The following is a 14,535-nucleotide window of genomic DNA, read 5'->3' on the forward strand; positions in this document are numbered from 1 at the left end:
CTTCACCAGAAGGAGGACGCTTGATGGACTCGTTCTGCCTAAGCTAAAAGGAGTCACTATCCAGCTATCCAAGGAAATGAAATATCTTGGAGTAATCCTCGATAGTAAGCTCCAATGGAAATCACAAGTTGAAACAAAGACATACAAAGCACTGACAGCTTTCTGGCAGTGCAAAGGTGTCTTTGCAAAAACGTGGTGTTGTCTCTATCCTAGCAAGGTCCTATGGATCTACACGGCTATGATAAGACCTATTATCACCTATTCATCAGTGGTCTGTATGAGTAGACTCTCTCTAGTGGGAGTCAGGAGGACCTTATCGAGACTACAATGCACTGTGGCCATCTGTTGCACCAGAGCTTTTCCGATTACTTCAGGCCCGGTATTAGATGCTCTGATTGGTTTGCCACCACTTGATGCTTTCATCCAAGGAGAGGCCTTGAAGGCCATATGCAGGCTGAAACACAATGGCAACTGGTACGGCCCCAGTCCGGCATTGGAACACAGAGAAGGCATGGACGTCGATCCAACGATTCTCTCCATGCCCATTGACTTCATGCCATCAGAAGTCGTACTTGAAAAGAGATACAGTGTAGTGCTACAAGAGGCTCAGTAGTGGAAAGACTCAGAAATTGAGCCCGGCAAACACTGTTTTCGCATTTTTACGGATAGCTCCAGGACCGGGCATGGCTCCGGCTCTGAGGTCTACGTGGAATCCAGCGGGACAAAACTGCACTTTGCTCTTGGAATGCATGCATCTGTGTTTCAAGCGGAAGTGTATGCAGTTCAAGAAGCGATGAACTTTGTTGTGGAAAAACGATGGAAAGGCAGATCTATATGTGTCTGCAGCGACAGCCAAGCTGCGCTTATAACCTTAGACAGCCCCCTAACCACATCAGGGGTAGTCAAGTCCTGTAAATCCAGGCTGAACTATGTCGGTAGACATAATAGCCTGATGCTAACATGGGTCCCAAAGAAGGGTCACTCCCTTCTGCGGCCATCACAGCCACGGTTAGCAAATGGGTAACTACCACCCACAAGCGAGCTTGGCCGGCTGAAAGAGGCTGCAGATGGACTAAACTGATATTACCTGTCATGTCCGATCGACTGTCGCTAACTCTTCTGTCATTAAACACAGGGAGTGCCGTTGGACTGATGACGAGCCACTTTCTGCGGGCGAAGCACATGGACATTCGACAATTGCAGAGGCAGATCCGCCATAGACCTTAGCTTTGCTAGTCCAACAATAGCTAGAGCAGCACGATGGCTTATGTCCGAGAAGTATACACATAATGACCATAAGATGATCCTGTTCGAATGGAGTTTTACATTACGCTTTCAAATGCGAAAACACGTCGAAAAAAACGAAAAAGAGCTTGATAACCTGCAACTTAGACGAAGAAAGGCCCTTGTAATTATTTCCTACAGAAAATAGAGGAAGCTAGAGTACAGCAAACCAGCAAGCCAACTGTGGAATATGGCAACTATCAGTCGCCTGCGATGCTAAAATGGCGAGGAAATGGGAGAGCAGTAATTATTGGTGGAATTACGACATCGAGCATTTGAGAAGCGAACGCCATAAACGATAAAGAGCCAAAGCAAAAAGCAAGGCGGAGGCATTTGCTAGCCTCCTAAATGAGATAGATGCGAACTCATGAGGTAACGATTACTATAAAATTATTACAAAATTATAAAATTCTTTAAAAAAATTCTAGAATGAGATTACTAGCATGCTGCTACCACATGCTAAAACGCTACGCATAGTAACCAATCTCTTCCCGGACTAAGCTCTACTCTCTATCAGAAGGGATCTCACTGACAACGAGGACTAAGTGCCCGAAGTGAACCACGGCGAAATAGAACTGGCCTGCAAAAGGATTAAATTGCAAAAAGTACCGGGCATTAATAGAATCCTAACGCCGTGCTGAAAAAAGCACTGCAATTGAGACCAGATATTTTTCGAATCATGTACACAACATGCATTAGAAGCGGAGTTTTTCCGGTGAAATGGAAACAACAGCGACTAGCCCTACTGTCGAAGCCTGGAAAACTTCCAGAAGATCTCCGTACAGGCCGCTCTGTATGCTGGACACCGCTGGCAAAGCGCTAGAAGCAATAATCTGTAACCGACTAGAGCAGTACTCAGAATGCCATACAGGTCTGTCAGCTCGCAAGTATGGTTTCAGAAAGCATCGCAGTGCAGTAAATGCAATAATAGAAGTATGCGAAATAGCAAAAACTGCTATATTTGGTGGAATGTGGCTCGAAGGAACCAAAAAACATTACGCAGGCATGACTCTTGACGTCAAAAACGCGTTCAATATGGCCAAATGGGACCAAATACTGAAGGCTCTTCGGAGTATGAATGTGCTGAACTATCTGATAAACCGCCATACTTCTTCATACTTTGATAACAGAACTCTATGGTATAATACAGACGTAGGCCCCAACAGCCACGAGTATAAGGTAACTGGAGGAGTTCTCCCTAATGTTATAGTATATAGATATATAAATTTGCTTTTTGAATCGGCTATAAAAAAAAAAACTAATCAATATTTTTTCAAACTTTTTTTTTATTTTGAAGATTAAACATTGTCATTTATGAATGAAAAATAATATCGTTCAAATGACTGCCACAAGTGGCTTTACAGTAGGCCATTCGATCAACCCAATTTTTAAGCACATTTTCGACTGTTTGGGCTCCAATTTCATGAATGGTAACTTCGATTTCGTGTTTTAAAGCATCAATCGTCTCTGGATGGTTCGCATAGCACTTTTCCTTAACGGCTCAGCACAAAAAATAGTCCAACGGGCTTAAATACCCAGCTCCGAGGCGGCCAATTGATATCGGAATTCAAAAACGGTAGCCAAAAGTTGAAACCAAATGTCGTCCATGCCATCCTCTTCAATTCTTGGAAACAAAAACTCGTTGAGCAAGTCACTGTAACGCTCGCCATTTACTGTAACCGCGGAAGAAGAAGAAGACTCGCCACTCTGGAAATATGTTTTCAATATTTCTTAATTTTGTTCAAGCGTATAGCGTCCCATTTCGTAAATTTCAAACCTTTAAGTAAATTATGAACACATTTGACATGTCATTTGTGTTACCATTCTCAAAAAAATAGGTGGTTCAAAAAGCAAACGCTATATGGCCCACCCTGTACATTTATAACTTTATTTTCCGCTAACGAAAATGCAACGGAAAGCAAAATAATAGTATAAAATTTCATAACTTTATTAATTGTATTTTTCCCCCAATATGTATATTTATTTGTCCAAGTGCATTTCCGCTAACAAAAATGCAACGGAAAGCAAAATAATAGTATTTAAGAAAGTGTAAAATAAAGAAAGCTTGCTTATTATTGATTAAACTTTAAAACCATGTGTTTTATTTTTTTCGCTGTTCTTCGCTCCGGAAAATAAAAGTGGCGCAGTCGGTAGAATACCCGTGCATCCTTGTGTAAATCATTCAGTTTCGAGGATATTGGATTCCTGTAAAAATATTAAAGGACGTACAAAATTTGTTTGTGAAAAAAAGAACTTTAGTTAAAGTGACATTTTCGAATCCTTTAAAATATTAAAGGAAACACACATTTTTTTTAAATTGAACTTCGAAAAAAAAACACAACAAAAAAAGGTTGAAGAAGAGGATAAAAAGATTACCCCTTATCAATAATAAAGCCGGGATGTAAAGATATATCCATATTGACAATTCATCAGTCAACTTTAACCTCAACAGTGGAAACACAGAGCTAAGCAGACAGCTTTATAAATTTTCAACACCAGCAAAGAACATATTAGAAATCAACTTTAACCTCAACAGTGGAAACACAGAGCTAAGTAGACAGCATTATAAATTTGCAACACCAGCAAAGAACATATCAGAAAGTGAGAATTTGATTAAATATATTATATTTATTTATAAATATCATATTATTAAATTTATGTAAATGTAAAGTTAAGCATAGAAACAGAAATTGAAAATTGAATTGAAAACTACTGTATACGTCCAGAGGACAAGAATCAAAAAAGGTGCAAGAATTCCTACATAAAAGAAGCTCGATAAAAACCAAAGCAAAGAAAATTATTTAAAAAAATTAAAAGAGACAAACGCGTTCGTGTATAAAAAAAGGAGAGCATTTTTTTCTTTTCCCAAATCTGTTTTTAAAACTAAAAACTAAAAATGGCAGCACAGACTGAAAACCCAATGAGCAGATGAGCTATAAACCCTTTGGAATGCTTAAACAATTTACCCGAATTCTGTGGTGACTCAAAAGATTTACAGACGTTCACTACACTTATCGATAGTATACACCCACACCTAAAAATATATGACGAACTGTCCCAACTACTTTTTTTAGACGTGATAAAATCAAAACTCAAAGGAAGAGCAAGGCAGGCAATCGAAATAAACTGCCACGTGACTTCTTGGACAGATATTAAAAACACACTAAAGAACAATTTTGGAGATAGACTTTTAGAACAAACTCTTTAGATCTCTACAACGGTGTGAAAAACAAGTTACACAGACTGAACAACAAATTAGTAGTTATTCTAGGAGAATCCGAAGCAACTAGACAGAGCGCGATGAACAACAAACGCACCGCCCTCAACATCTTCAAAAGCAAAATTCCTGAGCCAATGAAATTCATCCTATTCTGTAGGAATCCAGAGGACCTAGAACAGACTATGGATATACTGTTTCAAGGCGGGTACGCATATATTGCGAACAATAATGGGAACGGAACAGAGTTTAAAACTCATTCAAGTAATAGGTATATTAACTATAGAAACAACACACAATATAATAAAAAAGATAGTAGAAATAGAGCACAATACGAGAACCCCCAACAACCATTCCAAAATCACAGAAAGAATTTCCATTCCCAAAATAACGGAAGAGATTACCAACAACCATCCCAAAAACACCGCATATACCAACAAGCAAGCCCACAAAACCCCAAGGCTCAAAATCCACCATTCCACAGACCAAATTTTAGGAACCAACCAGAACCGATGAACATAAAAAAATAGCAGTGGCTGAAAATTTTCAGGAATCAGCCTAAAGAATAAATTACCATTTATAATAATAAAAACGAAAATAGGTTTTGTAAAACTTATAATGGACACAGGCGCAACAAACTCAATTTTAAATCCGGGTATCTGTGACCCCAAAAGAATTCATTCATCCAACTCACTTTTAATTAAAACTCTTCAACACCAAATTTACGTTAACGAAGAAGCCTTAATACCTATTTTCGAGGAACTTAGCGACATTGGAACAAATAAAACACTAGAATTTGATATAATAAGATTTCCTAATTTTTACGATGGCCTAATAGGTAACGATATTTTGAGTCCACTAAATGCCTGTGTCGATTATAGAAAGAAAGCAATAGTAAAAAAAAAAAAATTCACAATGCACTTCGAAAAGGAAAACTTGAATAAGAAAAGGATAATAGCACCAGATAACTCCGGCCTAGTATATTATAAGGAAGAGAACGGCGGTAGAGAAGGAACTTTTAATGTAGCAAATGGAGAAGTAAACTGAAACTAGTCGCGTGACTACGCAGAAGGCAGATCACGAAAATTTTATTGTAGCATAGTCGAAAATAAAGAATTTAAACCATTGAACGACCAAATTAGAATAGGACACCTAAACCCTGAAAAAAGATCACAGCTTACAAATAATAAATAGATATCATAATATTTTTTACCAAGAAAATGATAGACTTTCATTTACTTCCGCAATAAAACATAGAATTAGGACTACAAACAATATACCCATATTCTCTAAGTAATATAGATACCCGTACGTATTGTACATAAAAAAGAAGTTGCAGATCAAATCCAAAAGATGTTGGAAAATAAGATAATTAGGAATAGCAATTCTCCCTATTCAGCCCCAATTTGGATCGTGCGGAAGAAGGCCGATGCCAGTGGAAAACCAAAGTGGATACTTGTAATCGACTATCGTAAACTGAACGAAGTAACGATCGATGACAAGTTCCCCATCCCGAATATAGACGAGATACTTGAAAAACTGGGAAGAAGCCAGTATTTCACTACATCCGATCTGGTGAAGGGTTTTCACCAAATCACCGAAGGAGGACACTATGAATTTCTGCGAATGCCTTTCGGACTAAAAACCGCCCCTTCAACATTCCAGAGATTGATGAACAATATCCTTCAAGATAACATCAATAAAATCTGCTTGGTATACCTGGACGACATAATCACATTTTCAACACCTTTACAAGAACATACGAACTCACTCAAACTTATATTCGCATGATTACAGTAGGCAAACCTGAAAGTCCGACTGGATAAATCAAAATTTCTAAATAAAAAACGGTGTTCCTTGGGCACATAATTACAACGGAAGGAATCAAGCCCAATCCTAAAAAGATGGAATGCACTGTTAACTTTCCAATACCCAAAACGACAAAACAGGTCAAGCAATTCTTAGGGCTCTATCAGAAGGGATCTCACTGATAACGAGGACTAAGTGCCCGAAGTGAACCACGACGAAATAGAACTGGCCTGCAAAAGGATTTTTTTTTTTTTTTTTTTTCGAACCTCATTTATTCCATACAATCTGTCATAACAATAACAATAAGTACTATTTTTACCTACAATTTAAATAAGAATAGCTTAGAGTAAGAATTCCCAGTGGAATTCGTTACTTAATAATGAACAACATATAACATATACATATATTATACAATTTTACAACTTTTGCATTTACGTATATTACGGTTTAAATCTTTGCATTAAATCGTTAGGCTGACATTTTTTTAATCTTGAGGAGTAGCTTATCTTGGAAAGGTTATTTGCTCGATTATTCGGATGAGTGGCAAGTCGGTTGTTGTATCTCCGGCTGAGGTTGTTTATTTCTTCGAAAACTGTCGTAACTTTTAGGTCACGGTGCAATATCTCGTTTCGTACAAACCATGGCGCATTGGCACACATGCGGAGCACTTTTGACTGAAATCTTTGCATGATTTCTAGATTTGACTTTGCTGCTGAGCCCCATAATTGAACGCCATACGTCCATATCGGTTTCAGAATAGCTTTGTAGATAAGCACCTTATTGTCTAGTGTAAGTGCTGAATTGTAGCCGATTAACCAGTGTAGTGATCGCAATTTCAGTCCAAGTTGCTTTCGCTTTAAAAATATATGCGATCGCCAAGTAAGACGCCGGTCTAATAGAATACCTATTTAAATATTTGGTATTATCTGTTTGTGGTATTGGAACGCTGTTAAGAGATACGGCAGGACATGAGCCATTTCGAAGAGTGAATGTTATCTGCGCCCATTTGCTTTTGTTAGCTTTTATGCGCCATTTTTTCATCCAGCCGCTAACACTGTTAAGGTTTTCTTGTAGGTAATCAGAAGCAATTGAGGGAAGGGTACTCCTGGCCATGACGACAGTATCATCTGCATACGTGGCTGTATATGTGTTCTTTGATAGTGGAAGATCTGCCGTGAACAAAGTGTACAAGACGGGGCCTAGAACACTTCCTTGTGGTACACCTGCTCTGATTGCGTGAATGTTAGTGGTTTACTTTAACAAGAAAATGTCTATTTTGCAAATATGATTTTATGAGCATATAACAGTTGTGCGGTAAGCCCTGCTTAAGCTTGTATAGCAGACCTTCATGCCAGACTTTATCGAAGGCTTGCGTTATATCTAAAAATGCCGCTGTACAGAATTGCCGCCTCTCAAGTGCTTGTCTAGCGAAATCATACACACAATTAACTTGCTCTATGGTGGAGTGATACTTACGAAAACCAAATTGGTGGGCTGGAATGAGATTTCTTTGCGCAATTATTGGATTTATCCTTTTTAAAAGCAGCTTTTCGAAGAGCTTGGAGGCAACAGGCAATAGACTTATTGGCCTGTAATTGAATACCACGCTCGGGGTTTTGGATGATTTCAGCAACTTTCCATTGAGTTGGGAAATACTCTTGTTTGATCATCGCGTTAAATATAATGGTGAGGAATTTGTATGCACATTTGGGCAGTTCTTTTAAAACCTTACTAGTTATTAGATCGTAACCTGGCGCCTTTTTGGTTTTGAGAGTTTTGGTTGCTGCGTATCTATTGTAACTTCTTTCCAGGTAAATCGTGCAGTCGGAAAATCCATTTGAAACGGAGCTGAGAGAAATTCGTTAACTTCTGAGTCTACCTCCGCACTTTGACTCGGAAATGGTTGGAAAACATTTGATAGATGTTTGGCAAACTCTATTGCTTTTTGTTTATCAGTTTTTGCCCAATCTCCATTACACGTTTTTATCGCTGCGTTGTGAGGCGTTGGTTGTGAGATCTTTTTCGTTGCCTTCCAGAGTGAGTAGTCAGTAGCTTCCGTAGGTGAGAAGTTGGATAAGTATTCATGCAGTTCTGAGTTTTTCGCGTCTCTTATAGTGTTTTTTAATTGTTTTGTGAGCTTATTTAGTTTTTTTTTGTCGTTCCTGTTTCTGGTGCTTTGCCATATGCGCCGAAGCTTGCGTTTTTCCGATATTAAAATTTTGACGTGATCGTTAATGTGCGCTTCAGCGTGAGTGTGCTTAATTTCCGGCGTAGCGGTCCACGCAGCTCTTTGAATGCAGTTGTTGAAAATCTCAACGGCCGTGTCCAGATCAGAGTTGGATTTTAGTGGAATATTTAGGCACAGTGTATCCTCGACTAGTTCTTTAAAGTATTCCCAGTTTGTCATTTTATTGTGTAGCTTTGCTGTCATTTCCTTTTTTTGAAAACAAGAGTTTATTGTTAACAGCAAAGGTGAGTGGTCTGATGAGAGATCTAGACATGTGTCTATGGAGACCCGATTTTTAGATACACCTTTGCATACGCAAAAATCTATAAGATCCGGTGTTTTATTTGGGTCACTAGGCCAGAAAGTGGGTTGTCCTGTTGAGGCGTGAAATAATTTATTTGACCTTTGAGGAGTTCGCGCCCTCTTGGAGTTATTAAGCGTGAGCCCCATTGCGGATGTTTCGCATTGTAGTCGCCACCTGCTATAAATCTAGGTCCCAACGATTTGAAATACCTTTGGTATTCAACGCTTTTTATTGTTTGATTTGGAGTGCAGTACACAGATGCAATCACAAGAGAGCTCTTTCCATCTGTGACTGTTATAGCAGTCGACTGTAGATTGTAATTTTTAGTGTTTCCATGAACCATATGCGCTATATTATTTTTGATTAAGATGGCTGTGCCTCCTCTTGCTGTACCAGCAAGATGATTTGTGTGGTATAAATCATATTTTGGAATTTTTACGTAACATTTGTCTGTCAAGTGTGTTTCAGACATTAACATTATGTCAATATTTTTATCTTCTAGAAATACTTCCACTTCATAGCGGTGCTGGATGAGCCCATTGGCATTCCAAATTGCAAGCAGCAGCGGCCTATTCATTTTGGAACATTCGGAAGCATGGCTGTAAGCAGATTGAGTACAGTACCCATCTGTTCGACTAGGTAGGTAGGTAGGTAGGGTGGTTGTCGTAAGACACACTTAGACCTTCGGCAGGTCCATTGTGATACCACTGGAGCTTATCCTTACTCTACGTGTTCCCTTTCAAACCATCCGGTTGCTTTAATAAACGAGCAGAGCTTCGTTAGTTTTAGATGCGCTATATCCGCTACATCGGTTAGAAATGCTGTATCGAGGGTGCGCAGCCTTCTCCTAGCTAAGCTTTCACACTCACATAAAAGGTGTCTGACTGTTTCCTCTTCTTCTGCATTTAGACAGCTTCTACAGAAATCGAAGTAAGGTAGTCCTAACCTTCTAGCGTGGCTGCCTATTAAACAATGACCTGTTAATACACCTATCATTTTTCTTATAGATTCCCTGTTGAATCTTAGCAAGATCTTCGATCGACCGCTGTTCCAGTTCGGCCATGTCTGTCTGCTTAGTTCGCATGTTGTGAGGTTTTGCCAGATTGTATTTACCTTTTTGATGGTTTCCCTGTCTATAAGTAATTTACAAGTGGCTATAGGCATGGGTATCAGCGCCTTATCCGGTTCGAGATCGAGCGTTGTACCGGCTCTTGCAAGTTCATCCGCCTTACAATTTCCTGGAATGTCCCTGTGGCCTGGTACCCAGATAAGGTGCACCTTGTAGCACTTAGATACGTCATCTAGTAGTTTAAAACATTCTAGAACTGTTTTTGACGAGTGCGTTTTTGATTCCAGCGCTTTTATTGTTGCTTGACTGTCCGAGTAAATGAAGACTTCATTTGTGGATAATACTCTCGTTTTTATTTCTTTAAGCCCCTCTTTTATGGCAGTGACTTCCGCCTGAAATACACTGCAATGATCAGGTAAGCGGAATGATTGGCATACTCCGAGTTTGTCGGAGTAGACCCCTCCACCTACTTTGTTATCCAGTTTTGAGCCATCTGTGTAGATGTTTAATTCATTTATCTTAATAATGAGCCCGTTATCCCATTCCTCTTTGGAAGGAAATACTGTGACGAAGGATTTATACAAATTGATGTCCTTGGTTCTACAGAAATCCGTTGTGTTGGGAATGCAGGGGAATTGTTCTAAAATTGAGGAGTGTCCTCTTCTGTTTGTTCTGAGTAGACCGATTTCTCTTAGTCTGAGAGTTGCTTTGGCAGCTGTTTGCTTACCGTACTGCTCTATTGGTAAAATGTTAAGCATGATATTTAGTGCATCTGTGGGTGTGGTTCTGAGGGCCCCGCAGATGCAAAGACTGGCCATTCTTTGTATGTGTGCCATGGTTCTTTTAATGTACAATTTATCTAGAGCTGGCCACTATACTAATATGCCGTATGTTAGGATTGGTCTGACAATTGCCGTGTAAAGCCAGTATACGATAGATGGGGAGAGACTCCAACTTAGTCCTATCAGCTGTTTACAAGAGTATAGTGCTATTGTCGCCTTTTTTACTCTATCTTCGACATTTGCCTTCCAAGTTAGCTTTCGGTCTAGTATTAGACCTAAGTAGCGGGCCTCATCACTAAATGACAGTGCCGTTCCTCCTAGAGTCGGAGGAGTTATATTCGGTATTTTGTGTTTCCTGGTAAATAGGATGAGTTCAGTTTTATTGGGGTTGACGCTTAGCCCATTTGCTTTTGACCAGTTTTCAACCATGTTTAGTAAATCTTGCATGACTTCTCTAAGTGTATTGGGGAATTACCCTCTTACTACCATTGCAACATCGTCCGCATATGCTACGACGTGTTGTCCTCTCTCCTCTAGGCTCTTTAGCAAGGAGTTTAGTGCCAGCACCCATTGGAGAGGCGACAGCCACCGCCTTGAGGTGTTCCTCTGCTAACTTTTTTCTTGATCTCTGAGGCCCCTAGGGTTGCGATCACAAATCTGCTCAAGATCATGTTTTTGATGAACTCAACCAGAGCGCCAGAGATCCCGAAATCCGTCAGTGCCTTTATTATGGTATCCGGTAGGATGTTGTTGAACGCGCCCTCGATATCTAGAAAGGCTACCAGTGTGAATTCTTTATTATATATTGACTTCTCGATTTCTGTAACAAGTGAGTTAAGTGCTGTTTCAGTATATTTCCCTTTACAATACGCATGTTGTGAGATACTAAGCTTATTAGGGCTGATGTTAGCCCTAATATGCTCTTCTAAAATTCTTTCTAATGTTTTTAGCAGAAAGGAGGCTAGGCTGATTGGCCTGAAATCCTTAGGTGTTGTGTGTGAACTTTTTCCCGCTTTAAGGATAAAGACCACTTTTACCTCTTTCCATACTGATGGGACACTTTAACGTTTCAGAGCAGCCTTAAATATGGCCGTCAACCACTCCATGATGTAGTTGAGTGAATGTTGTATTTGGGACGGGAATAATCCATCTGGACCCGGTGATTTAAATGGTTTGAACGTGTTCACTGCCCAGGTTATCCTAGTATCAGCGATTATTTCTTCAATGTCAGAGTTTGGTCTTTCTGTACTATTGTTGATTAATACGTTAGATGATTCGTTGCTGGGAAAGTGTGTGTCCACTAGCAACTTCAAAGTTTCGTCACTCGAAGTAGTCCAACTCCTGTCCGGTTTTTGGAGGTATCCGGTGGGATTGTGTTTTTTTGAGAGGATTTTACGCAGTCTGGAAGCCTCTGTGGTTCCTTCGATTTCTCCACAGAACGTTCTCCAACCAGACCTTTTCGCTTTCCTAACTTCTTTTTTGTAAATTTTTAGTTTACTGTAGTAGCAGTCCCAGTCTTTACTCTCTCGTGTCGCTTTCGCTCTATTAAACTGTTTTCTGCTATCGTTTCTTAATGTAGACAGGTCTTCTGACCACCAGGGCGGCTTTTTCTTCCCCTTATACCTAATTAAAGGGCAAGCCTTGTTTAGCGCGGTTCTACAGACCTCTGTAAGGGTTTGTACGTGTTCGTTCAATGATTCTCTGTCTTCAATAGTAATATTTTGGGAATTTGGAAGTCTTTCCTTAAGTTCCCGTTTATATATATGCCAGTTGGTCTTTTTCAAGTTCCTGTTGGCGGGTGGAGCCCGTGGGTTGTTTCCCCCAAATTTTATTTCTATGTAGCGATGATCGGAGTAAGAGTGTTCATTCAGAACCCTCCACTGCGTCATCTTTCCGTAAAGGGTTTGACATGCTAGCGTAATATCAAGAACTTCTTGTCTATTGCGCGTAATAAATGTAGGTTCGCTGCCTTTGTTACACACTAAAAGCTTACTACATATAATATAATTAAAGAGAGACTCACCTCGTTCGTTTGTATCCGAGCTCCCCCATATGGTATGGTGGGCATTGGCATCACCTCCTAGTACTAGTTTGCGGTTGTTAGCTTTGCAGTCTTCCACAAGGCTTCTTATTAGCGGCGACGGCAGTGGACCTGTGTCGTCTCCGGCAAAATAGAACGAGGTTAGCCAGGTGTTGCTTCCGCTTACTTCCCAGCCAACCGTCGTAGTATCTGCGTTACTGAAATTTTGAATCATCAATATATTAAGATGTACTTTTGTCATTATGCATGCTCTTTTAGTACCTTCACAATTAGTCTTATATACTTTATAACCTGATGTCCTCAGACCGCAGATTTCGCCATTCCGTACCCAGGGTTCCTGGATGAGGACTACATCCGGCTGATCTTCTGCCAGACGATCCAGGAGGGCAAGGCAGGCTTCTTTACAGTGGTGTAGATTTATCTGTAGAAGATGCATCAGCTGTTAACGTTATGTCTGGGTCTTCTTTGCTTTCGCATAAGAGTTCCCTTTCGGAATACTTACGCTGTTGTGTGGGATACTTACCCTCCCGTTCGAAGTACAACCTCCCTAAGCCCATAAGCGTATTCTTCTTCGGTGGGCTGGTCGTCCTCGCTCATAGGCTCGGTTTCGCTCATGGGTTCCAGCTCCCTCATGGGCTTTTCGCTTTCCTTCGTGGCGAGGAACTCAATTGCATCCGTGTCGGTTTTGTAAATGTGGAGCTTCACCTTTACAAAACCCTACCTCAGTTGCCCGTCGCATTTCGCTAACGGTTCAATTGAGTTCTCCGTGAGGAGCAGGAGAGCCTGCATGGTGGCGCGCTTCTGCTCTTTCGATTCATCCGCGCTGTTTTGGTTGGTAAGTGTTTCGACATACCTCCACTCCTGCGTTGGGATATCCGGATTGCAGACCCGGATGAGTTTCATAATCTCTACCGGGTCTTCGACGGTTGAAGGTAACCAAACCCTTGCTCGCGGCCTGGACGGAATATCCTTCCTGTCCACGACCACTAGCTTGGCATTTGGGTACACTTCTCCAACTTTGGAGATGGCCTCTTTGTACAGCTGAACCGATCTCTCATCGTCGCACGCTATTATTTTTATCTGGCCTTGGTGCCAGCCTAAGTCTTCGCACGCAGGCGGGGGGCCGGGGTTCTCCAGAATGACCTTCAGTGCCACTTTCGTTAGCTCGGCCTCGATCCATTTCCATTGGGCCTTGGGGATCATACCTTCAGGATGGTTCTCGTCCAGGACCCCTATGATAAAGCGGTCTTTTGCAACCTCCGCAAATGATCTTCTGGGCGTCACGCCCATTGATTTGTGCCTTTTTGCACTTGGCTTATTCTCCTCCAAGGACCGCTGTCGTTTTGGAGCCGATTGTGCTGGTTTGAAATCGGGGTTGAAATCAGGAATGATCGCTTTCGCTCTATCAATCGCCTCTTTCAACTCCTGAGACAATTCACCTTCCTTTGGGTGAGTTTCGTGCAACCTCCTTAGGAGCCTGGCTGCATTTCTGCGATCCTGGTAGCTCGCTTTCGCTGGGTCTACCACCCTCACAAGCGGCCATCCTTCGGTACCGGAGCTAGCAGTAGCTGTGCTTCCGGTCGGGACCGCTTTTGGGGGCTGAATCACAGTTGACTGCCGGGCTAGTGCACCCCTACTTGTGCTTGGACCTGTGTCCAGCTCTGGTTGCGTGGCAGCTGGCCTCGCTTTCGCTGAAGCTATCGCTGTGTGTTTTGATCGACTTATTTGGCCGATGGATGGAGTTCTCTTTGAGCTCGGTGCGACCGTTGCTCTTATTGCGGAACTGTTTGTTCCTGTCGGTC

At 41.1% G+C, this 14,535-nt stretch overlaps 1 long non-coding RNA gene across 1 annotated transcript; it reads right to left on the minus strand.

The window, feature by feature from the left end:
- Nucleotides 1-3,249: 3,249 nt before the first annotated feature.
- LOC128869575 (uncharacterized) lies at nucleotides 3,250-13,739 on the minus strand. The gene is made up of 4 exons (XR_008455339.1): nucleotides 13,257-13,739; nucleotides 12,995-13,154; nucleotides 12,716-12,930; nucleotides 3,250-3,489 (listed from the first exon to the last, which is right to left on the minus strand). It is a non-coding gene; the product is annotated as an uncharacterized LOC128869575 (long non-coding RNA).
- Nucleotides 13,740-14,535: the final 796 nt, after the last annotated feature.

This window comes from Anastrepha ludens, chromosome X (assembly GCF_028408465.1).
Source record: "Anastrepha ludens isolate Willacy chromosome X, idAnaLude1.1, whole genome shotgun sequence".
Taxonomy (NCBI): Eukaryota; Metazoa; Arthropoda; class Insecta; order Diptera; family Tephritidae; genus Anastrepha; species Anastrepha ludens.